Raw genomic sequence first — 26,644 nt, 5'->3', positions numbered from 1 at the left:
AATGAACCGATTAGGGGGATGGAGTGATATAAAGACGAATGAAATGTTTGGTAACCCATTTCGGTTGTTCTAACCTCTTTTGAGTGTACCGACACTGTCAAAAGACGGTAAATACAAACACATGTCACAACTGGTTCCGCTACAATTAATGATATCAAACCGCGAGCGAGTCTTCAGAAACGTTGCCGCATCAACTGCGCCGGGTTGTGACTATATATAGCAGATGCAGGAATTAAAATTTCCTCTATCATTCCTCTTCAGGAATCTATCATACAATGGTAGTTCTTGTATGAATCATTTCGGGTGAAACAAAATGGAAACAATCCTCCGATGTCATTAGTTGTGGTAGTCACTGATCGTGTTTTGATTTTGTTAAAACTAGTATAGATTAGCAAAAATATATAAGATCTGAATGGAGGTATCGCCCATCAAAAATGGCATATATTATTACCCATCGTGGTTGTACATACCGTGTTTCTTCCAATTTGGTTTCGTTTGTGTTTTACGTCGAGAGCAACCAGTAGGTATTACTGATTGAAGAAGGTTGATGAAATCATGCATCGTGTTCTTTGAGGGCCAATATTTCCGTTTATATCGGACTCATGAACTTGGTGTTTGAACAGATATTATTATTTGTTGCAAATGTATAGTATAAACGTACGCCACCAAAACGCGATTCTATGAATTGCGAAACTGACACATCAGTTAGTAAGAAAGGTTCAGCTAATGCATTGCAGAATGGAGATGAAACCAATCCCACCCTTTAACCTCGCACAGCAAGTTTAATTTTTTAACTCTTTTATAACTGAATTTTTTTTCTCATTTAAGTAACTTCAAAATGTGAGAAATATGGGTAAACTGTACAAAATATCTCATATATGGAATTCTGAGTCCCCTTGCTATTGGTTATGAACTTTCAAACATTGTTATAGTCGGTGCAAGTTTGCTAACTTTCCTTCTAAGTACAATGTCCTACCTGCACCAAGAAAATTTTTGTGAAACTGGTACGCAAGAAAGTGCAACATGACTGAAGAGAATCCTTGCATTTATGATGCTAATGGTGGATGAGTGGATGCCAGGTTCCACGGACGATTCAAGTCGTTATCACGATGTTACCGCTGTGGTAGCAATTCTTGTGGTTCCGGTAACATTGTTGAATGCAATCATACTCGTGAGAATCACAAGAAGATATTCGGGTTAGTTTCTTTCTAAGAAATGAAGCATAATAATCGGATATTTTAAACCTTGCAATGGAAGTTCAACAATTTATTGACCTTAACCATCGATATATGTTGAATTCTCTAATGTTATTTAGTCCTGTTCGTCTCTGATGGTAAGTTTTCAGTTACATTGATTTCGTATTGACACTTTCAATTCAAAACATTGTCGGATGCACATCAAGTGTGCGCGGAGAGCGCGTTGGCGTTGCTGTTGATTTTAAGGATGGGCGGTGCGCCTTCGAATTTTCGGACGCAACACGGACATCCGCTGAGGTCGAATAGTTGTATCCTGGCGCCTACCGAAACGCACCGTCTGAGCGCAGCGAAACTGATAGACACTGCTTTTTCTTCAAGCATTCGGAAGAAAAATCGAAGATCTACGGTTCAGCTCGTGTTTACCTTCTGCTGTCAGTGATACTTTTTCAATATATTCTTCAAATTCGATCCGAAAATGAATCTGATGATGAAAGCAAAATACCAGATGATTTATCCTTTGCATGATCACTGTCATAATTATAGATATAACGCCATAGTTATCTTTTGAACTTACTTGTCTTTTACCTTTACTAGTCATCACCAATTACTGTATAGAGCGTGATTATTATTGTAATTAAAGTATGTACTATCAAAACCCGCAATCTGCGCTGTGATACAGGGAGCGAAATAATTGTAACCAGTAAAATAACATTTAAAAAACAGGGTCTACTTAAAAGAGTAGTCTAGTAGTCCAGTAAAGTAGGGAAGACATAGAATCCATTTTGAACATTAGGAAGAATGATTATTTTCTTCGAGCCATGAGAGGCCTCACCCTTGATTTCATAAAATTTCATAGCAGTTGTAGAAACATAGTGGGAGCCAATGTAACATTGAAATTTTTACCAACTGTTTAATTAGGAAAATGAGTTGACATAGGTTAAAGGATACTTGAAATTGCTTCATGTACTATTTTTGCAACATTTGCAACGAACATTTTGTCACTGCAAATTATTGAGTTGAAAGGTGTAAACGAGGAGTGGATTAAAACTCCATTCTTTCTTTGAAGTTTTTACGAGGAAAGCGAATTTCACAGCGACATGCGTTAAAGTCAACTTCTAAAGGAAATATCAACGTGAGATATCAACGTTGATGATCAGAGGGATCAATGATAAGATGAAAATGGTATGATTTTCAAACACTTATGTCATACTTATCAGTTTACGTACCCTTCGTTGTAAGAATTATTTTTCGCGTCAAATTTTGAGAAAAAGCACTAAAGCTATTATTATTTAGAGACGCTTCCCAGAGTTTACTATCTACACAGTGATCTTGTATCGTAGTGAGTTTTTGATTAAGAAGTTTTTCTCATTTTTTATCAAATTATTATTTTTATTTAATTCGCATCAATTCTTCGATGCACTAATACATTTTTTCAAGCCCTATTTTTAAAAACTTGGCATTTTTTTAAATTTTTCGTCACTGAGGACTATCCGAATCCCTTTCAAAATGTAACAACAGAATTTCAAATAAATTCCGCGTGGATTTCAGAATATTTTCGAGAATTGAAAAAAAAAAAAATGTTTCCTTCATAATTGCCTCTTTACGATTTAGCACAGGAGGAAAGAAAAAATGTCAAGCATTTCATCTTGCCAGGCATCTCCATTTGATTCACGATTTGCAGCTTCATTGGATGACGTTCAAAAAAATGATTCAATAATTGCAAGGTAAGAAAATGCATTTACCAAACACATTTCCTTGAAACTTTTACAAAATATTCTCTACGGTTTTGCAAAGTCTGACCGGATTATTTTAGAAAAATTACCCATTTGTTTCATCTCTATAATAGATTAGCCCTGGACATTTTTATAACACCAAAACCGGGAGTTTGCCCCCCTTCCCCCCTCTTTCCGGTATTCAGCGCCTTGACTGTTACCACGGCCAAATAGGATATGATGCTGCCATCTGTGCGAGATGGGGTGCAAAAGCCAAGGGAGGGTTATAACTGCTGGCGCTAGCTGTGAAAGAACGTCTGAAATAGATGCACCAGATGTTCCGCGATTCTGTCGACAGAGGGCAGTGCAAGTTCCTCATTTCATCGCGGCGATGCTCTTACCTCTTCGCCTTGCTCCCAGTCCTTTGGATTTGTTTCGTTGGTTCAGTAGCACCGATAATTTGATGACAGTCAATTTTTTTTAGATACTTGTATCATGAGGTGGAGCATAGATGTACTGAGGTGGAAATTGAATAACAAGCATCATCAGATAGTAAATACACTTTTTTTCTTTTTATAAAAAAATGCTCTTAAAAAGTAGCCCTCAAAAACGAGAAAATTTATGGTAACGGAAACTCTTTATACGTACATTTATAATTTTTGTATAAAAGAGAAAAAAAATTGTGTGGTGGTTTTTTTTACCGTAACCATCGAACACGCTAGTGTTACTTAGCTCTGGTAGGTTCTGATGACTAGTTTTTCAAATACTCTGATTTTAAGTTAAGAAACGCAATTCGGAATATTGTCGGATGCACAGTCAAGTGCAACGCATTGCTGTGATAATGAGGATAGGCGGTGCGCCTTCAAATTTTTCTACGCAACAAGGACATCCGCTAAGGTCGAATAGTTGTATGCAGGCGCCTACCGAAACAGAGCGATTGAGCGCTGAGACAACGCTTTTTCCTCAAGCATGTGGAGAGCAATCGAAGAACTACGGATTAGTCCGTGTTTACCCTGTCTGTGACACTTTTTCAATATATTCTTCAAAAATTCCGATCCGACAATGAAAATCCCTATTTTAAACTCTGGCCCCCTTAAATGCGGAATGAAACAATGGACCACTAGACAAGGTTAAGAAGTTAAGCATTCTAAAACATGTTTTTTAACCAAAACTTTCCTCTCCAAAGACGGATGTTTCCTCTCCGCAGAGGAAAATCTCCTCTCCGGAGACAAAACTTTCATTTTCTGGAAGAAAACCCTTCTCTCACAGAACGATATTATTATTGGGAAACCACAATACCGTTGCCGGGGGATGCTCCTCTCCGCATAGACATTTGTATCTTCTCCATGACATCGATTGCCCCCACGAAAAGGAATCGCTACCCCCAAAAAGATGGCCCCTTCTTTAAGGGGAAGAGTTTTCACCCTCACAGAATAATACATTTATAATCGACAGCGGAGATCAGCACTCCGACACCGAAAAGTATCTTCTCCCGAGAAGGAAGTTTCTTGTTATGAGAGGGATGTTTCCTGAGCACTAACTAGTTGCTTAGGAGAGGAAACATTTCTCTTCTAGGCACGAACTAGTTGCTTGGGAGAGAAAACATTTCTGTCTTAAACACCAACTAGTTGCTCGGGAAGGAAAACATTTCTCTCCTAAGCACCAACTAGTTGCTCGGGAGAGAAAACATTTCTCTCGGAAACAACAACTCCATGAAGAGGAGAGAAATATTTTCTCTCCTGGACAACTAGTTTGTGCTGAGGAATGAACATTGTTTGATTGAGAATGCTACCGAAACCGTTGTAGTACGCAATTGGAGTCACTCAGAGTATTGAATTTCTTGTGACCGGGCAATTTTCTCCAACCAATGTGAAATAAAAACGTCAACATCTTACTTAGGAGTTGATTTCGGTAATTTTTAATGAAAGAATCGTGTTATACTCGAAAATCTGGTTACAGAACATGTATCAGAATGTTTAACCTCGTACCTTGTCCAGTGGTCCATTTTACTTTCGTGCTCCTACTCTTCTACCGTATACTGCTGTGCTAAGGAGGAACGCCGTATGAACATTCGAGAGTTGCCAAATTTCCTTCGGTAAACTGTCCATTTTTATAAAAAGTTATGATTATTTTTCCTTGAAATTCTCAGGAACTCTATTTAAAATTGCACAAAAAATTATCTGAAAAATTGGAAGGAAAATATTCATAAATTTACCAGGAAATTCGTGTTTCTTCAATGGAAATTTGGCAACTCCTGAGGGTTCATACGGCGTTTTTCCCAAGCACGGCAATATAGTAGAGCCATTGTGCATACGTACTAATTTTTCTGAAGAGATTTGATTAATTAATCGTAAGGCCGCTCCTTCATTTCTCCCACTCTCTCTCTCCCCCTCCTCTACTTCTGTCTCTTTTTTGACCAACGATGGAGAAGCATGCCACCTTGTCCTCATGTACTCATCACTGATTCACACCGTGTGCCCTGACCAGTTATTACCAGTCAGGTTTCGCAGCAACTTTTGCACGGAAAACATGTAAACAGCAGACATCATATTCGCCAGATTCAGTTACGAAGATGTTTCCAACACTTGATTGGCTCAAACTTATCCGATACCCCCATTATCCGATTCATCGAAGTTCAACCCCACTCCGGGGAGCGAAAGAGAGGACGAGAAAAAAACGAAGCGAGAAGTTAGAGTCGGTTCGATGCATAATTCAGAGCGCGCAACACATCCCGCGTCACGGCGCTGAAAAGTTATGAGGTGTTCGTCGAGGTGGAAAATGTGTCTGGAGCGATCAGGAATAAAGGGAAGCGGACCAACGGGGAACGGGGACCGGGGCACGGGGAATAGGGAAGGAACCAATGCCATGCCGTTGTGCATCGGTTGCATTTTAAATGAGCCGCCTGGTCCCCGGGGAAATCCGAGTCAACAGCCGCTGAGGTTCACGCGCTAACAGAGCAGCCATGGTCAAATCAGCAGAGTTCAGTTTTTTTTTTTTTTTTTTTTTTTTTTTTTTTTTTTAAATTTAACTGTGGACAGCTCGAGGTATATATCGGCGACCTGGCGGAAAAAGAGGATTTCAGAGACATTGTGTTAACGGTTTCTGAAATTGAGGAGCTTTCCGGAAAAAGGGCACATGGCAAAAAATAGCGTTTGAGAAAAATGCATTTTGAGTTTTCATCATCAATTTCTGGCCACTGGTGGTACCTTTTATCGCAGCTTGGACTCCCGATTTCGAACGAAAGTCAATGTCAGTGGCCATAGAGTAATGATCGAAACTTCAAATGCATTTCTTTCAAACGCAATTTTTTGCTGTGTGCCCTTTTTCCGGAAAGCTCCTCAATTGTAAAATTATCTTTGGGAGCGACTCTCACCATTCCCGTGTGACGGTTTTTAAGGCGTGGTGTGACGGTTTCCTTCGATACTTCAAAGAGCGATTCGATAGCCGATCAATTCATTGATAATTGAACCGCGATTATTTTCCAAATCACATAAGCGCCAAAATTGCGAATGCGAGAAAAACAAACAAAACCGTTCTTTTTGTATTGTTGAAAATTTTCGAAAACCAAAAGATGTATGTTCTTGATTGATTATACCAGAGAAAACGAAGAAAAAACAACCCCTCTACCCCCAAAATAGAAATTGACGCTTACGTGATTTGGAAAATAATCGGTTAAAATTCTGGATTTTAGGACATTTTGATAGAATTTCCGTGCATCACAATACTTTGCAGAATGTCAGGTATATGGACACAATACATGACTTACAAACAGTCTGAGATAACTCCATCACTGGAAAAAAAAACACATTGGATGTAGAGTCCAGACTCTTGAAAACATTGACAAGAAAAAATACTCTTGATTCGATCGGATTTTTGCTTGAATCAAAATGAAATCCGCTTAAATTAAGAGGCCTGGTTCTCGATTCAAGCTAGATTCTGATTGAATCAAGAGTCCTCTTTCTTGTCGATGTTTTTAAGAGTCTGGACTCCAGATCCAATGTGTTTTTTTTTTCCAGTGATGAGTACGTCCCGAATAAATATGGAAAATCATTTTTCTTTTCAATATCCTTTTGGGACGTTCTTAATAAGCTATTTCGACGTTAAAAGTCTCTTAGTCAAATTTTCGGTATAATCACCTGAAGAACTTCAGCGAAATATTTGAACGTCTTTAAGAAATATTAAAGGTAAAAGACCGGTTTGAGGCCATATTGCAACGGATGTGTTGAGTTGAGAGGAGCATATTTACGAAGAGATTGTGGACCCTGGATCCCATGGAAATGAGTGCACCTTTATGTTAGGAGAGAATTTCAATGTCTGTGTTACTCTCTGATTGATCTCAGCTTACCACGAGGCTCCTAACGACCAATGTAAACAACAAACCCATGGTTTATAAGTTCGTAACTACACTCTGCAATGAACCCTGTCGTCAATAAAATTCAATGCTTTTCCAGGCTCACCTCAATGTGTACTTACACCCTTATGCCAGCCAAGCGACGAATTTCCAGAGGATACGTACGCGTTATACTATTCTCCACCTCCTCTTACTTTACGGAAACGTTGCTTTTTCCAGGGCGCTTTATATGGTGGAGTTTGATAAATTATTGGCACTGTAAGAAATTTTCTGGAGTTTTGCCCTCCTTTTAAGCAAACTTTGCCTCTTCTGAACAAATGCCCTCCTCTAAGATTTGGCTGAATGACGCCCCAGAAACAGGCCCATATGACTCTAGCTATACAGGGAGCGAATAAACATCCAAATCACATCGCACAGCGGCGGAGCTCAGCTCGAATACGCGACTGCTACTTGTCATTTCTGGCAGGAGCGTTGCCTTTCTTTTCCTCACGTTCACCTGTATTTCTTGTTAATTCCGAGCTTTCTATTCTTCACGTGCTCCTACCTGTTTCTTTATCCTTAATACCTCGCGTGTTTTCCACCCCCTCCCCCGCCCCCCACCCCCCGGAGGTGAGACGACGACCGGAGAGCGGATTGGGTAATGCTCCCGAAGAATAATGGCGGAAAGCCAATCTTAAAAGTTACTCCAAGAAAACCTCCGGGAAGGTGGCGAAGAGAAGAGAGATTAAATTCGCCGTTGCCAAGTCTCACACTGAAAGAAAAAAACTTCGGCCGTGGAAGCCGTACTTATGGGCTACATAGACATGCCGTCCACGTTCCGGGCTCAGAAGCCGACATTTTCGGGCGTAGCACCCGGAGCAGTCGAAACTACGGCTCAAGCACCCGGAACTTTCGGCCTCTAAGCCCGGAACGGACGGTTCACCGAAAAAAAGTTAATTTGATTTTATATTCTGGGTGTAAAAAAAAGCGTGCGAGAACTCAAACAATGCTCCATTACCCGCTACAGCAGTTACTTTAGCAATGCCAAGATGTAAAACTAACTGCTATGGTGGGTAGTTCAGCATTTTATAAGTTCTTGCACCCTTTTTTTTACATCCAGGATGTTAAATCAACTTCAATTTTTTTTCGGTGTATGTCTACATTGCCCTTAACTTTTTCAGTGCATCTTTCAAGGGTTGAGCCATAATCGTAAAATGGAAAGCTCACATCGAGATTGAGTGCTATTTGAATCGAAAGGAGCTCTCATTGAATATTTCTCGTTGAGAACATTTTGGTCCTTTCCGGAGGATTGGGATAAATCAATTCGGGAACGACCTAAATTTGAAAATTTGCTAGCTTTGCTAAATTGCTGAACAATCACCACATATTTACGAGACTTACTCAAAATGTTTAGACAACAACTAGGCGTACTAAATTTTTGGGATTCAGCACTTATTTTTGAATCGAAAGCTCACACTGAGAACAAATTCTATCTATATCAGGGTTCATTCAGGGACTATCTCATATCGATACCGGAAAAATAATGAGAATCGGTCCGGTAGATCTTTAGAGTAAACTGTGACAAAAAATGAATATCTAAATTCATAAAATAGGAGAATGCCAAACTTTATCACGCAATATACAATAACTTGGGTCATATTTCCAAAATCTGAATCGAGCGGACTCACGAAGAGACTGTCACCAGCCTGTAGCCGCGAGGATAATAGAAATCGGCTCTGTAGAACGGTAGAGCGAATTGTGACAAAAAAATCCAAATTTAGGAGGTCAGAAAGCCCATCGGAATGATTTTGATTCGTTTTTTTTCCATGAGAAAATGAAGAACATATCGTCCGCTTCCGGCCAAAATATCGCAAGCGCCATGCGAAGTCTCAAAATTTCTGCATCCATTTTATTTTTTTACAGAGAAATTGTTCAATGAAGCTGATCGAAAAAAACAGATGCTGTAGTAACATCCCGTAGCAGTTAACGTAGCATGATAGGATGTAAAAGTAACATCCTAGGATGAAACTTTAACAGCCAGAGTGGTAATGATAACATCCAAGAGTTGTCGCACATTTTTTCAACATCCAGGATGTTACTTCAGCACCTTTTTTTTCGGTGTGTTTGATAATTTCACTGAATTACCTTTGTGCTACCGATAAAATTCAGCGAAATATTTCAAACAGATTCCACCAAAAATTTCTCTGCAAAAAATGAAATAGCGGTGGAGATTTTGAAATTTCGCATGGCGCTTGTGGTACTTCGGCCGGAAAGTGACGATATGGCAATTTTGAAACACCGCAATTTAATTGTGCTTTTTTCGACTTTAGCCATCGAGTGTTTCTTCAACTCTGAGTAAGATTTCTTCTTCGGAGGAGTGGCAACTGCGGAGAGGGTGGGGAAACGATTCGCCACGAATGACAATCACAACTTTCTTGCCGTACCCCAGCCGATTCCTCTCTGAATGAGATTCTAATTAAACTTTTCGGGAGTTTTCCCGGTCCCCTTCTTCTCGATTCTTCCTCCAGTCTTGGCGACGAATCGCGCGCTAGCTCTTGGAGTGTCAATCTACGGATAAGAGTATTTTCAGCGCTTTTCTCCTTTCCGTTCGCGGAGAGATTCACTGAATTGAAGAGATCAGCGTCTGGAATCCTCCAAAGCGACTCTTGATATTTGGAGCTCGGATAACCTCGCGTAACCCACACGTTGCCGAAGAGTCTTTTCTTGAAATACAATAATGTGAAACTGATGGCGGTTCACTTTCGTCTCATAATTCATATCAATGATCATACATAAAGAGGGCTGCAGACGAAGGCAAAATTTTCAGTGGATCAGTTGGACTACATTTTGCAATTTGGAACTATAAATTCTAGCCCGGTTTAAAAACAACGTATCTATCCTCATTTTCCCTGTGCACATAAGTGTTTTTACAGATGAGCCAGAGATTATGGTTCCAAATTGCAAAATGAAGTCCAATTTTTGTTGAGTTGTGTTAAAAAATTCGACGAAAGACTCTCTGTGGTGTCCTGAAGAATAAGTCGTCACCTTCCGGTCAAAGTATTACAAGCGTCATGCTACCTTTCAAAATTTTCGCCACCATTTCCTTTTTTCGCAGAGAAATTGTTGGTTGAATCTGTTTGAAAATTTAACTGAATTTTATCGGCAGCACAGAGAAAATTCGGTGTTTTTGGACAGCTTTGTTGAAGAATTTCTCTGAAAAAAAAAAAAAAAAAAAAAAAAAATACAATGGCGTCGGAAATTTTTAACTGTCGCATGTCGCTTGTGATACTTTGGCCTGAGGGTTATGTTCAGATAAATTCAATCAAAATGAACTATATGCATGAGATTTATACCTGCTTCATGGTTTCTTTTGAATATATTAATTAGCGCTTATTTATTTTCAGCATAAAAATGTCCAAATCCTCGAAGTTTCTAGTTCAAGCTGTCGATCGAGGATGATCCAAGTATGATATCCGATCCAAAATGTTTATTCTTGCGTCTCAAGCACCCCGAAAATATTACACCGGTTCGCGAGGGGCACCCCTGCGAGGTACAGCCGACTAGAAAGGTGCTCAGCTGATATGAAAACATGGCTCAAGTAGTATTGTGGTGCCGCTAACAAAGCAGACCCCACACTGCGAATCCCAGAATCCATGGCTGCGCTGATGGACGAATGCAACTGCTCCTTAACATGAGCCCTAAGTCTCATACAACTCTGTGCTCTCGAGGGCTCATTCGGGAACGAAGTTAAGCCCTTACGCCAACGAAGCGAAGAATATCGCTCTCAGCAATGACTGTCGCGGCTGGGGCTCAAGTAGCACTTGAGCACAAGGCACGAGCCGCACTTCGTTTTTCCATCGTTCATCCCCTCGCTTCTCACATTTTATAATCTGCTTAGTGCTAGTTTGTTCGAGGAAAAAATAAAAACGTAAACAATAAGTGCGAACGATCCGGCGATCATTATTGGAGTAAACAGGAGCCTACTAAGTTGTCGATTTTAATCGTAAATCAATAAAAAAAATACTAGGGGTTTTGCACCAGAGATGACGTTGCTCCGGGAAAATTAAGTCTCGGTAGTGGGTAGTGGGTGCATATTGATGAGCATTTTTCGATGGCTTGTAAAATTGTGAGTGATTACTACCGGATTTACCTATGTGGGTTCGACCTCTGTCAAAGTTCTTCTGAAAATAATACTTCAGCGTGGGTTTTCCCGAAAACGGAAATGTACCCTTCTAAATTTCCAGTTCTCCTTTCCCAAATACTTTACAAGAGCTTCGTATTTTGAGGGGGCGCTCCGCGGATTGGATACAATTTTTGGTTATATTCTTCAAAAATTTGGATACAGTGTACTCATCTAGGAAATATTGGCAAAAAATCGAAGAGATCAGCTAGGTAGAACTCCGTATATGACAATGACAAAAAGTGACAAATAGGGTAGTTAGACGGCTTTAACAAATCGAAGATCGAGTGTCATATTTTAGACATGTGGTCTACAGACCGTTCATGCTGGGAAGCCCGAATCATTTGCATCGTATATTTAGGGTTCTATGCTCTCTAACCACGAATTGGAGAATAGAAAATATTAACTTTAATTTATAAAAGTTAGTTTCTCTGCGAGCAGATGCCGAAAAAATAATAGCAAAGCGAAAATGTCAGGTTTTGAAAGATGAAAAAAGATGAAAACAATAAACAACACTGAATTATATAAGGAAGACAGCCGAGAACGCGTGTTCCAAACGATAGATGTGGCATTCCTGAGGAGATTACTTTTTTGCATTTGTTGCTGAAAACTGTTTGATACTTGATATCATATTCCTCGCAACCGTTGAGGATTTTGCCGGACTGAGTCCAATATCAGGGTCTGCCTAACCGATGTTTACGTAAATGCAGGTGTTAACGCATACACGCGCTACATGTCGATACGCCGGGTGCGGATGATCCTCTCAAGATTTGAAAGGCAAAAGTTAACTGCAAGTATATCAAATTCTGCCCTGAAGAGGGGAGGTCAAAAAAAAAAAAAAAAAAATGGAACTCAGCAAAGTCATGGCAGTTCAAAGTTAGCAGTTCTCAAACATAATGAGAAATAATTATTTAAGATTCTAATTTACCTTGTTCATAGTGCGAAATTACCGCGGATTATACATAATACAACGTTATACGTCCAATATTTGAACAAAAATAAGCGAAATAGCGCGAAAAATCTTAAAGACACTAAAGAAAGGTTCGCGTAGAAATCTCTACATCCGATCTCTTAATTCAACTCTACAAAACTCGCGCTACAACAAATAAGTTACCTCCTCTCAAGAACGGTCTCATTTTATATTGAATTTGAATACCACTATTCGAGCTCTCGGAAGCTCGTTTTGCCTATCTTGTCAAGTGAAGGCGAAATGGAATTCACTTACAATCTGCACGGTTAATCTGAATGTATCATGTCTGGCACCTCACGAACTGGAGGCTTATGAGGTATGTTGTTCGCCGTTGTGGACGAAGGTCACTTTTCCTGTGAACAGATACACCTTCGATTCTTTTTTTCTCGGTCCGCGGTAAAGGAAAATAATAGGTTACCGAATATTATATTATATTACAGAAGCGCTCAGCTTTTTTCTATGTAAGCGCATTTAATGTTTCTCGAAGAAGATGTGCTTTGCGCACCGCTGAGATGAAAGAACACGCTCACCAAAATTTCAACTATCAATTTTGAGATAACTACACCACCAATAAAAAAAATAAATTACCGAAAAACGATTATTGTACTGCGTGCTTTGCCATCAGAAGCATTAAATAAAGAATCTAATATTAATCTATTCTATACATGTTAGGCCCCTCCGCCCCTCTCCGTCATCTTGTTGTTGAGCTGGTGCGCCATTTGAACGAATTGCCACTATACTGAAAAAAAGTTACGGGATATATAGACATACTGTCCGTTCCGGGCTCAGGGGCCAAAACTTCCGGGTACTGGAACTGTAGCTTCGATTACTCCGGGTGCTACGCCTGGAAGTTTCGGCCACTGAGCCCGGAACGCGGATGGTATGTTTATATAGCCCGTAAGTATGGCTTCCACGGCCGGGGTTTTTCAGTGTACACACAGTGTATACAGTGGGACCCGAAGTTGAGGTTATACGGATCTCTGAAGTTTCCGGGTCACACATCCGAAAACTTGTGGTCCAGCTGCCGAAGTTCGGGTCAGACATCTGAGGTACTTCGGTATGCACCGGAGTACTTCAGATGTCTCACCCGAACCCTTCGTTATGCTCCGAAGTACTTCAGGTGTTTGACCCGAACTTCGGCAGCTGGACCTCAAGTTTTCGTATCACGCATCCTAAAACTTCAGAGATCCATATGACCTCAACTTCAGGTCCCACGCACGAAGTTTTTTTCTCCTTGCACTAGAGTTCTAGAGGCAGGTTGAAGTGAATAAGCGCTCCCTGCGGCTCAGTACTGAAAATGTTTTCATTTTTGTCTAGTCCCGGAAGAAATTGGGCAATGTTGATTTCGAGGGAGGATTCTAAGTGAATATCGACGCGATAACAATAGCCGAGTTTCATGGATGGTTTTTCCAACTTTGGATGAAGCGAGAGCGACTCGCTTGGATGGTGTTTAATTCGAGGCGGCTCGCTCGTCTGTGTGATTGCCCTGCTTCTGCGCCCGGTCTCTGGTGCATTCGCATCGCACCCATTGTCTCGCCCTTCGATCTCCCAATCGAGCGCTGCCTTTAATTCCCGTTTCTAGCTCATAATTCTCGCACTGCCGATGATTTCAACCCTTTGCCCTTTGATGGGCCAAGTTCTCGTATCGAGAAAAGGGCGAGGACACCGAAAATATACGTTTACTCTAAATGCGGAAGCGTTTGGCTCACGATTTTGGATCGGTGGCACAAATTGCTCAACTCCCTTGGAGATGAATTTCGAATTTCGGGAAAGAACGAATTGATAAACAATACCTATGCCAGTAATTTGTCTCTAGACGCGGTGATGAGCCAAAAATACTGAGCCCTTGGTCCACATTGAACCGAAAAAAAAAAGAATGCTGATTTAACATTCTGGATGTAAAATAGTGTGCAACAACTCACAAAGTGCTGAATTAACCGCTACAGCAGTTACTTTAGCTACGTCAAGATGTAAAACTAACTACTGTGGCGGTTAATTCAGCGTTTTGTGAGTTGTCACACACTTTTTTTACATTCATATTGTTAAATCAGCATTCTTTCTTTTTTTGGTGTGATTCATCATGATTTCAACCCTTTTTCCCTTTGATAGGCCAAGTTCTCGTCTCGAAGGGGGCAAGGACACCGAAACTGTACGTTTATCCTAAATGCGGAAACGGTTGGCTCACGATTTTGGATCGGTGGCGCAAATTGCTCAACTCCCTTGGAGATTAATTTTCCGGCAGAAAATATAAGTGGACCATTTTAAGATACACACCAAAAAAAAGAAAGAATGCTGATTTAACATTCTGGATGTAAAATAGTGTGCAACAACTCACAAAATGTTGGATTAACTGCTACAGCAGTTACTTTAGCCAGGGTCGGAGTGGCTCGCATCTGAGGGCGTAGACCCTTGGGTGGTTAAAGGGGCGCAATGTGATATTTCTTGGTAGAGCATCCCCTACGAGGAGAGGGAATTCAGAAAATTTTGGCAAAGCAGCATAAGTTTGCGCTTTTTTTAGGTTCAAAGTTTATTAATCATACAGAGTAAAACTTGCAAAATTGAACGTATTGAAGTAACCGGCAGACTTCTGAAATTAAATAAAACATAAAGAATGAAAGCCACTAGACGCACCCAAGCCCCATTATTTCAAAAATAACCGAGCCAATCATAAGACGTGGGTCTGCAAATCCATCCTAAAAAAGAATCAGACAAGAACCTGAAAAAAGAAGAAAGAACGAGTATCAACACAGCCGAAGGTAGGAGAGATGTATTCGGGCTTCTCTTTTAAACTTTTCTCTCGAATCTGAGCCACACCTTATCGACAGCATATAAGAGCATTGAGAGCTCACGCTTCGCGTCATCGCGCCTTCAATTTTTCAGACGCAGCACGGACATCCATCAAGTACGAATAGTTGTATCTCTGCGCCGTCGCTAGCGCGCATCCTTTCCCTAGCTTTGTTTCCATAGTGTGTTTGTTTGCGTTTGTCTTATTCGTAATGGTGCTTCGAACTAGTTGCATAGAGTAGAGCGTTGCGAGTTTACGACTCACGCCATCGCGTCTTACATTTTTCATATGCAATGTGGACATCCATGTTGCGTGAATTGTTGCATCGCGTTTACACGTTAGATGTCTCTTATTTTTGAATTTCGAGATAAATTAAGGTTAAATTTGCTCGAGATATGCCATTATATGTCCAAATCAATTGTCATTTTGAAAAGGAAGGATATTTAAAGGTCTCTCAAGAGGGCTATAAAGGGTGCGTATGTCTAAAAATCGAACCGACCATCGCCTTTAAGGGAGTTACACGTTGCGAATGAAGGAGGGGTATGATAAATCGCCTGTATGTCAACAAAAATGTGAGAATTTCACAGAAAAGTGTTTACGCTTCAGAAAGTAGTTCTTGGACCTCTTTTCACCACTATCATGCGTAAAATCACCTTTCTTTACTCCTATCTCTCTCTTCTTCCGTTCATTTAAGACATTTTTCGCATATATTCTCGGTCGTATTTTTTTTATCTTCTTATTTTGTAGATCTTCTTCTCATTTTATCTGTCAGAGGGGCGCGTTTTTGGCGCGCCAAGGGGACGTATCTGCCACTGGCAGATTGGCCTTATGGCCAGTCCGAACGTGACTTTAGCAATATGTCAAGATGTAAAACTAACCGCTGTGGCGGTTAATTCAGCGTTTTGTGAGTTGTCACACACTTTTTTTACATTCATATTGTTAAATCAGCATTCTTTCTTTGTTGGTGTGTATCTTTATACTAGGAGGCTACGCCCCCTGGCCGCTACGCGGCCCAACCCCCTGAAGGCGCTCCGCGCCATCAATGGGCCGCTTCGCGGCCCTATTTTTACCCTCCAATCAGTGTTAGTTTTATTTTTACCCTAAAAAATTACGATATGAGATATACTTTAATTTTAAACTTTATACTTAACATTACTTTAAAATTAAAAGGTCGCGTTTTGGAATGACTGCTTGGTGAAATATTGCAGTAATACAATGAACAATGACAGTCAGGAAATAATTAAGATTTAATGAGTCGGGGATCGAACCCACATCGAAGTCAAGTGGACGCATTCGACGTCCTAGACGACTCGGCCACCGCACATCATGGGCATGCCGGCGCGAATCTTGTGTAGATAGGTGTAGAGCTGATGCGCAGGCTGCACAGCTACTGCGCAACCTCCTCGACCACTGCGCATCCTCCCGCGCATAGCGGTAGCAGTACCGGAGCATTCTGTAAACTCACTCACTTTTATAACGTGATTTTAAAAAAACCTGGGTCCTTTTTCCAAAATCTGATTACAGCAAGCTCATCTAGGGCCTATTACCTCTCGATTTACGCAAAAATCATGGAAATCGGCCCGGTAGAACGCTCAAACGAACTATGACAAAAAGTATAAATTTACATTGTTTAAATGGGAGAATTCGCAACTTTACCACGTAATATAAAAAAACCTGGGCCATATTTTGAAAATCTGAAAAGAGTTAGCGTATCTAGAGACAATTGCCCGTCGATAGCCGCAAAAATCATGAAAATCGGCCCGGTAGAACGCTGGAACTAAGCGTTACCAGTTTCGCAAAATTAGGAGGTCTTGGAGCTTATAGTATAGATGGTCCATTATTATATTTTCTTCTGGGAAATCCATCTCCGGAGGAGTCGAGCAATTTGCGCCACCGATCCAAAATTGTGAGCCGAAAGCTTGAATTTATGCATTGAAAAAACGTTAATATCTTTGTTAAGAATCAATTTCAGTAATCATTCCTACGCGAATTGCGTTCTACCTGAAATTTTGGTTCAAAACATTTATCGGCATGCTTAAATTCGTACCTTGGCTACTGATCCGAAATCCGAATTGCAACCTCGGAATATAGTTAGGTTTCCTCGTCCGGAAAACGACGCATTGTGAACCGTGGTGGTTGGCAGAGGAGCATAGTAAAGCCGGTAGTTCTCCGGCACTATTTACTTTAATAAGCGAATTAAGAACAACTAATCTACCACCCATGGTGTGATGAGGCAAACAGATCACCGCTCCGAAGCGTAAACGGCTCCTGAAAGGCGTCACTCCTCCAACGTAAGGGCGTCCCTCCACCTCAACTTGAGCCCTGAAGAGCACGGAATGGTATGCCCAATAGGGCTCATCCCAATGTAAAGTTACGCTTCTACGTCAGAAGAGCGACAAAAACGGCGCGGTCGGGTGGAGAGCGGGGCGGGGGCCGATATTTACCGTGTTTGTTTCATAATGGCCGCGAATCTGCAACAAAAAGGCACACGTCGCCCCCTCCCCCTGCCCCCCGCCCCCAGCCCCCCGGGGAGCATCAATCCAAATTGGATTAACGCAGCACTAATTGGTATGGATGGCTGCCCCCCGATTCTTTCTCAGTTCACAATCATAATACGGAATATATTCTCCCCCCCTCCCCTCCCCCCGCCGTGATCTTTCGGCTTGGGTTCACTCCTGTCGATCATAATACGGCCGGGGCCGTGTTGTTCGCCGACGTGACGTCTCGCTGGTGTTGGCCGCTGGATGGGAGCAGCGATTATCATGCGAGGGGGCACGCATTGGGATCATCGGATCGTCTCGCGTTATAATCCGAGGAAATCATCGACGGGTTTTTTTTTCGTATTTAAGAAAATTTTATTGAAGAAGCTCGTGGCCCTCATAAGAATAATATAACCTGTAGTAGTTTGACCTACGTGGACGGAGAACAATTTAGGGCTCGATTATTTGGTCAAATAAATAATAAATAAATAAATAAATTATAGACGGTTTTTTTTTCATATTTGAGAAAATTTTATAGAAGAAGCTCGTGACCCTTATAAGAATAATATAACCTGTATTAGTTTGACCTACGTGGACGGAGAACAATTTAAGGCTCGATTATTTTGGTCAATATTAGATTTTTTTCGTAAAATTTTGTGCGAAAAATGATTTTTTAGAAGCTGTGGCGTTTCTCTTCAAATTTCTGAAAAAGTACTTTTTTTCTCTTCAATTGAATTGAATTCAATTTATGCTAAAAGGAACTGTGTGCATAGGATTTGCGTGAGACATAGTTGAATCAGTTAGAACGAAAACACACTAACTCGAAAAAATGAAAATTATCAAGACGCACACAAAATTGCACAGAAAGTGGATAAGTTAGTCTGAAAAAAGATTTTTGGTGCCCAAAGACAAGTAATCAGAGACACTTCATGAGTCAAAGTTGGAACAGATGAGCTAACTTCAATGACCTTCACAAAAATTGACTGTCTTCAATGAAAATCGAGCATTTTTGAGCAACCGAGTTGGTGTGTTTTAGTCCTCACTGATTCAGTTCCTTTTGGCATAAATATGTTCAATTTGTCTACAACTGCATTTTCTTTAACCATATCGATGGCTAAAGTTGCAATTTCTATTGCAGCAATTCAGAATCTACGCTCCTAATTGGTTTATTCGAAGTGAAGTAAGACAACCATTTAGCTTTAAATGTTTACGAGTCATTCTGGAAATACAGAAGAAAAATGAAGAAAAGTGGCAAGAAATTAAGTCGATTAGCTTTCCAAAGAAAAAAATAAAACATGACGTGGAACTCTGCGACATCGCAAACGGAGACATGAGGTTTTACACTTTGACCGTAGATATAAAATTGACTTTATGTATTTTTCTTTGTATTTTCCATTTTCAGGCTTGACATTGGGATCCCAAGGCGTTCGGGGGTAAGGATGTCACAGCTTTTTCATTTTTATTTTTAGCCACTTTTATGGGAATATGCGACCGAATACTATAGTATAGACTCAATAAATATAATCAAAAATCTATTTAACCCTCCTTAATGTCCTCTTCATGTCATTTTTGCCTAGACCAATCGGTTACGAGATTACTGCCTCCGAAGTTAAGAAAATGAAGTATTTGATTTCATTAGTTGTTTTGTTTTTCAATCGGGGAAAAAACGCGTGTTGAAACGGAGCTACTTTTGCAGTGCGCATCATTCTCATAACACAACCAAGCTTTCATTCAGTGTTTATAAACCTATAATAATCAACTTCAATTGAAACTTTCTATAGAAAGAGAGAAGACTGAGAAGAAAGAGATTTCAGCACTGTTAAGTCTGAAGAAAAGCGCTTTTTGCTTCAAGATTCCATGAAATCAGAGACGTATTTTTCACGTATTCTCTCCCCTTTTTTGCTCCATTCATACAAAATACGATTGCCGATGCTTAAGGCAAATTTCTCATGATACCTTTAATGCACATCTACGTCAAATTATAGCTAATTATCTGATCCATAATTTTTACCGGTGAATTATCTCCTTGCTCCATATTTACCCCTTCCGTTAAAATACATAACAGATTAAAAATACGACAGGAAACTTGATTATCGGTCGAGATGATAATTAGCAATTCTGCTTCGGCAGGGTTTCAAGATCTCTAATAAAACGAGACTCGCGGGATTATTATATGGAGTAAATATTTTTCGTATACCGCTCAACCCCTTAACAGGCTGTCACATAGTTTAGGAGCATTGAATCGTTCGGATGCTTTTTCATTAAATATTTTGATTGATGATATCGCGCTTTGAAAAATTCGGTTCATGACGTCATCCACCGCGGTAGTGACACTCTTGCCTTGGTTTCTTTCAATTTGCTTTCATCCGAGTTACATGTTTAGTAACCAGAGCAAATGTGCATTTTCCGAACTGACGAAAGCAAAGTGAAAGAAACCAAGAGTGTCACTACCTCGGTGGATGACGTCATAAACCGAATTTCTCAAAGCGCGATATCTCCGTTAATGTTCAACGTGTAAAGCTGATAATTAAACGGATCCTTTCATTTTAGCTAATCTACAAGAATCAAGCATCAAAACACAATTCTGTGACCAGCGCAACTGACCCATTCCGAGGAATACGTGCGGATGTTGCTAAAGCGTTACACGAGCAGGAGACACGCATGGTCAAAAGGGAGAGGTTTTTAAACTCTGTTTTAATTAGGGAAAATATGAGATCGATTTTGTTTGTGGCATGAATTTAATTTTTGCGGGAACGGATTCGTTTTTCGACGAGACAACGTCAAACGTCGCGTCGTGGCAGCGAGAGTGACGAACAAAAGATCTGCGTTCTCGGTCCCCCGTTTATTGCATTCACATCGCACTGGCTAATTAAATCATTAAGGATCCGGATAAAAATATAATGCGCATACATAAAATGAAACGCTCCGAGATGCCGCGATGCCACATCGAATGAAAAACCCAGGATTTTTACGATCTCTGGTCTCCAGAACTGAACGACGCTATTATTTAAAGCACGCCTAAAGATTTGCGTGAAAATTATGATAATGTAAAAATCAAACTTCAAATCAGTGTCTTGAATATTAAAAAAATTGGCTTTTCAGGAGAACATTTTCTTATACTATATATAGTTCAGCTCATAATAACCACAGCGATGGAATCTCAAATTTAATATTTCTTAATCGGCAAAAATTCTTTTAAAATGATTTATTAACACCCAGTTTTCCAAATAAAAATCCTTGCAAACTTGAAGCCTAAAAATTGACTTTTTAGGAGAAATGTTTTTATACTAGAAGGAATCTAAAATTTAATATTTCTTACTTGGCAAAAGTCTTTACATAATTGCATTAACACTCAGTTTCCGAAATGAAGACCCTCCCAAACTTGAAGCCTTTGTAACAGTAATTAAGAAACGGGAAAAAAGTATTAGAAAACTCTCAAATAATTTTCAAGAAGTATTATAGTGTGAGTGGTGTGAGTTTTATTATTGAACAACTTTTAAAAAAGTAGTATGAAATAGAATCGTCTCAAAAGAGGAAATGTTGACATGTGTGCACGGAATAGTATAGTATTGCGCTCGTACAATGGGTATGTTATCCTTTACTCACAACGGAAACTTTCGATAATTTTTCAAGGGTTTTGAAAACGTTTGGTTTTACCAGACTCACGCTTGACGATAGCAGAATAGGAATTTATAATATTTTTAAGCAATTTGACAACAGCCACAACTCGTAAAATTCAAAAGTGATTATTCGTTTGAAAATAACTCTGTTCATGGCTCGAAGCGTTCTTTCCGTCTATTCATTGCAAACATTTTGTCATTCAATTTAAAAAATGATATCATTTTCAAACTAGAATGGCGCGCAAATTCAATATTGCGAATTCCTCGAATTGCAATAATTTAGATATGGCATTATGACTTTTCATTTTATTACTACGTCATCGCTTGCATCAGAGATGTGTTCATTTATAACTGTCAGCAGCTGATTGGGAATCATGCATTGATCGGGAATCATAAAAAGCATCAGTTTTATCAGGAGGATGACAGTTTTCAAAATAATTGGGCTCATACATTTTATTCGCCGGAGAATACTTTATTGAAGGTTTTATCGGCACATTCAGTGCAATTACGATGCATTAAATCTGCGGCTGTGTTGTTCGTGTAGTCCTTGAAGCACCACTACAAATAGGACAAACGAAACTGATACAATATGGAATTAGAGCGTTCTTCTCGCTCTAATTCCGGACGCGCGGCGATGACGGCGCAGAGATACAACTATTCGTGCTTCATGGATGCCCGTGTGGAATCCGCAAAATTGAAGGCGCGATGGCGCGAGGCGTGAATGCGCGCAGTGCTCTGCTTCCTATCTTTGGCTGTGTTGAAACTCGATGTTTTTCTTTCTTTTTTTTTTCAATTTAATGTGTGATTCTTTTTCTTCTACGTATTTGTAGACATTCTGCACTGGAAAAAAACACATTGGATCTAGAGTCTAAACTCTTGAAAAAATTGACAAGAAAAAGGACTCTTGATTCAATCAGATTTAAGCTTAAATCAAAAGGAAATCCGCTCAAATTAAGAGGCTTGGTTCTTGATTTAAGATTAAATCTGATTGAATCAAGAGTGTTTTTTCTTGTCGATGTTTTGAAGAGTCTGGGCTCTTGATCCGATGTGTTTTTTTTCCAGTGTGTTCAAGGACTGCCAACTTTTCTCTAGATCTTCAGATGCAACCTGAAAAGTACTATTGATTAATGTTATCATCTCTGCTTTGTCAAATGTGCTGCCTTTTCGATCATGGAAACTTCTCGTGTGGCCAGCATGCACGGAAAAATTCTCCGACCAATTGGGATTAAAAAGCACAAGAAAAATGAATTTGCCGATTTAACAATTTTGTCGGTAAAAAAAAAGTGTCCGATGTAGATTTTACAATAAAAAGTGCTAATTTAACCGCCCTCGTGGTTAAATTATAGCTTTTCACTATTGTAAAATGTACATTTGATATGCCGAACATATTTTTTTTAACAATTTCATTGATAAACGAAAACACAGGAAAATGCGGAAACAAGGCTAAAATACAAAATACACAGGCAGGACATTTCGGTACCTTACAGCACCATTATCAACTGCTGGAATAGAATTGAAAATAAGCAAGAAATTAAAATAAAAATCCAACAAACGGCGTTACATGGTGAAATTGGTATTGGAATGAGACTGCAGTGATAACAGAATAAACAACACGGCACGAAATACCAATTGGATTTTTATTTTAATTTCTTTTTTTATTTTTAATTCTATTTTAGCAGTTGATAATGGTGCCGTAAGGTACCGAAACGTCCTTACTGTGTATTTTGTATTTTAGCCTTGTTTCCGCATTTTCCTAGGTTTTCGATTGTCGTTTCAGTTTCGGGCTGCTTTTACAAGTCTCTTTATTTCCACTTCTAGATAAATCAGCGATCCATTTTTTCCGTTATACGGAGTTAAGCGGCTCGATTACGAATAACTCCGCTGCTCCATTGAGCCCCTCTCCGATGCGGAAACGAAATCGATGCTTGTATCACCGGTGTTGCGGCACCAGGGCCGCGGCGGATAGGGGGTGGAGGTGGAAGGAAATTAGGGGTGGCAAATGACGGATGAGTCCGGGTCCGGGTTTTCGCCGAGCGAGATGGAGTCATCCTCATCGGAGTCGCGCTCATCGCCATTAACCGCAGCCCGATAAATCCGCTCAACTGTAGCGGGCCGCCAAGATGCCGTGCTCTTCCTCGCGCAGGCAAAACACAAGATGTTTTCAGCTCACTGAGCCACAAAATTGGGACCCATTATCACCCCTGCCTCCTCCCCCTCCCCCGTCGCCCGCGAGGAACACCTAATCAAAGCTCCCGACGTTGCCGCCCCGACGCAACTTTCCTTGTTTTCCAGCTACGATAGTAGCGATGGACTTCGTAATAGCCTGGTTACACGCTCAAATTTCCGTCAAATTCCGATGAAAATGATGACCAATTGATGGCGGTCGAGAGTAATCTAGATTGATGAGTGAAATTGATTAAAGAAGCGTGTTGATTGAAATAAGCATGAAATAAGCACGGTTGTGTGGAAATCAGATGAAGGATGAGCCCCACAGCTCCATCATCTACCATTAGAGTGGTCCTTATTTTGGACTTTTGAGAAATTCTAAGTTCGGAACCCTGCAATCGGTTCCTTTTTATGAAAAAATAACGGGGGAAAAAAGGAAAAAAAATAAAAAATTTTTTTACCCATGTCGCAAAGGCGCCAAAGTTGCGGCGCACGAAAATACGATTTTCAGCAAATCGGGCTTTCACGGCATTTCGCCCTGAACTTTGGGCACGTATTGTTGCATGGAGACGTATGAAAATTTGCATTAGTACACATTTTTTAGTGCTCTTTCACTTGAAATCATCAGATTTGGGCTAAAAATTATGCAAATGTATGTTTCGAACCCTCAAAGATACGGAAAAACACGATTTTTCGGGCCCAAATGAAAAATCACGCAATGGATATTAAAAAATGACATGAATGAAAAAAACTACTTCGACTTTGCTAAACAATCATGAATATACTTTTTCCGGGAAAAATAATACAATACATGACAATGACATGACAGGATACCTACAGTAAATATTGATTTAAAGGTAAGGTTTTAGAAGTGTGCTTTTCTTTACATCAGGATATTGCTTCCTATGTTTAGCTACTACTTGGATAATGTGCTGCCGCTCCTTTTCATCTCTTGTCAATTTTTTTTCACTGTATTCCTCAATAAGTTTGATACCTCTTTCAGCCGTATCGTTGACTGAAAAAAGAGACAAAACCAAACTAAATGCGTCTAAATCGGTTGAGGTTGTTTTCACTAATAGACCATTTACCCATATTCCCCTACTTTTAGGAGAAGTTAAAATCCCAAACGATAACATCGCAAAATATCTTGGCCTCCTCTTGGATCCCAGGCTCAGATGGGGCGCTCACATTAAAAAACAAGCGGGAAAGCTCTAATACGTTGGTATTAGAGAAGCGCTCAGCATTGAGGGTCTGCCTGATGTGAAGAAATATTCAACTTTTAAACCAATATATATTTACTTTATTTCAGAATTTTTATTAAAAAACTAAATTACAGAAACTAAATTAAAGCTTTCTTAAATAGAATTTTTTTTTTTCTTAAAATTTGAAAATTCAAATCTATAAGTTTTCGCGCTTTTTTCGAAGAATGCCGTGGTTGGAGCTTCCTATAGACCGTATTCGATAACGGTTCGATGTATCGTTTGGTTCAAAACAATAGCACATAACCTCAAACCAATCTGTAAGGATTTAAGTTGGAAAAGCTGAAAATGAGAAAATTCCTAACAATTTCACTTTTAATTGGCATTAGGTACGCAAAAGAATAAAAAATCTGTTACAAAAGACCCGTTCTCTCAGATTTCTGAATGTACTTTTGAGGCTATGTTTATATTTTGAACCAATCGATATCGATACAATCTCAGCCGTTTGATGTATCGAATACGATCTATAGTCATACTACTCGACATCAGCTGATAGCAAACAAAGGTTACGAAGGAAACCGTAAACGCGTAACAACTACCTACCGTCGCCAGAGCCAAAGACAAATAAGTCAAAGACACATAACCTAGATGTAAGCGAATTCTACTAAGGTCTCCGAATAAAGTTATCACCGGTGGAAAAGTTTTCGGAAATCAGAACGCGCATCTTGAACTTTCGAAAGTAATTATAGAATAACTATAAACCGCATAGCGAAGAGAGTTTTAGGACTGTTATTTATTTCTCACGCTAATTTGCATTTAATCGTATTCACAGAGCTATTATGAGGTAATCAAAAAATAAATTTTCCTAAATGACGTTCCGTGCATCGATGAGTTGGTGCGCCATTTGATCGCTTGAGCGCCCTACTATACTAGAGCTCTAGTGGCAAATCGAAATCAAAAAGCGCCGCCTATCGGCTGAGCGCTTAAAAGGTCGCTCAACTGCGACTAAAGATTGACAAGAGATGAAAAGGAGCGGCAGCACATTATCCAAGTAGTAGCTAAACATAGGAAGCAATATCCTGATGTAAAGAAAAGCACACTTCTAAAACCTTACCTTTAAATCAATATTTACTGTAGGTATCCTGTCATGTCATTGTCATGTATTGTATTATTTTTCCCGGAAAAAGTATATTCATGATTGTTTAGCAAAGTCGAAGTAGTTTTTTTCATTCATGTCATTTTTTAATATCCATTGCGTGATTTTTCATTTGGGCCCGAAAAATCGTGTTTTTCCGTATCTTTGAGGGTTCGAAACATACATTTGCATAATTTTTAGCCCAAATCTGATGATTTCAAGTGAAAGAGCACTAAAAAATGTGTACTAATGCAAATTTTCATACGTCTCCATGCAACAATACGTGCCCAAAATTCAGGGCGAAATACCGTAAAAGCCCGAAAAATCGTGTTTTTCCGTAACTTTGAGGGTTTGAAACATGCATTTGCATAATTTTTAGCCCAAACCTGATGATTTCACGTGAAAGAACACTAAAAAATGTGTACTAGTGCAAATTTTCATACGTCTACATGCAATAATGCGTGCCCAAAGTTCAGGGCGAAATGCCGTGAAAGCCCGATTTGCTGAAAATCGTATTTTCGTGCGCCGCAACTTTGGCGCCATTGCGACATGAGTAAAATTTTTTTTTATTTTTTTTTCCTTTTTTCCCCCGTTATTTTTTCATAGAAAGGAACCGATTGCAGGGTTCCGAACTTAGAATTTCTCAAAAGTCCAAAATAAGGACCACCCTAATCTACCATCACATTTTTGCCGGCCGCAGAAATTTGATGGTAGATGGTGCGCACCAGTCACCATTTGATCGGAAATTGATGGAAATTTGAGCGTGTAACCAGCACATAAGATGTGTGCATTGCGGCTCAACGAGTGTACTGATGCCTCCATCGATGGCAATCCGAGTGACGTCGAAGCAGCTAGTGACCCTTGGTTTCCT

Source organism: Bemisia tabaci, chromosome 4 (assembly GCF_918797505.1).
Source record: "Bemisia tabaci chromosome 4, PGI_BMITA_v3".
NCBI classification, from domain to species: domain Eukaryota; kingdom Metazoa; phylum Arthropoda; class Insecta; order Hemiptera; family Aleyrodidae; genus Bemisia; species Bemisia tabaci.
This window is presented reverse-complemented; position numbering follows the sequence as displayed.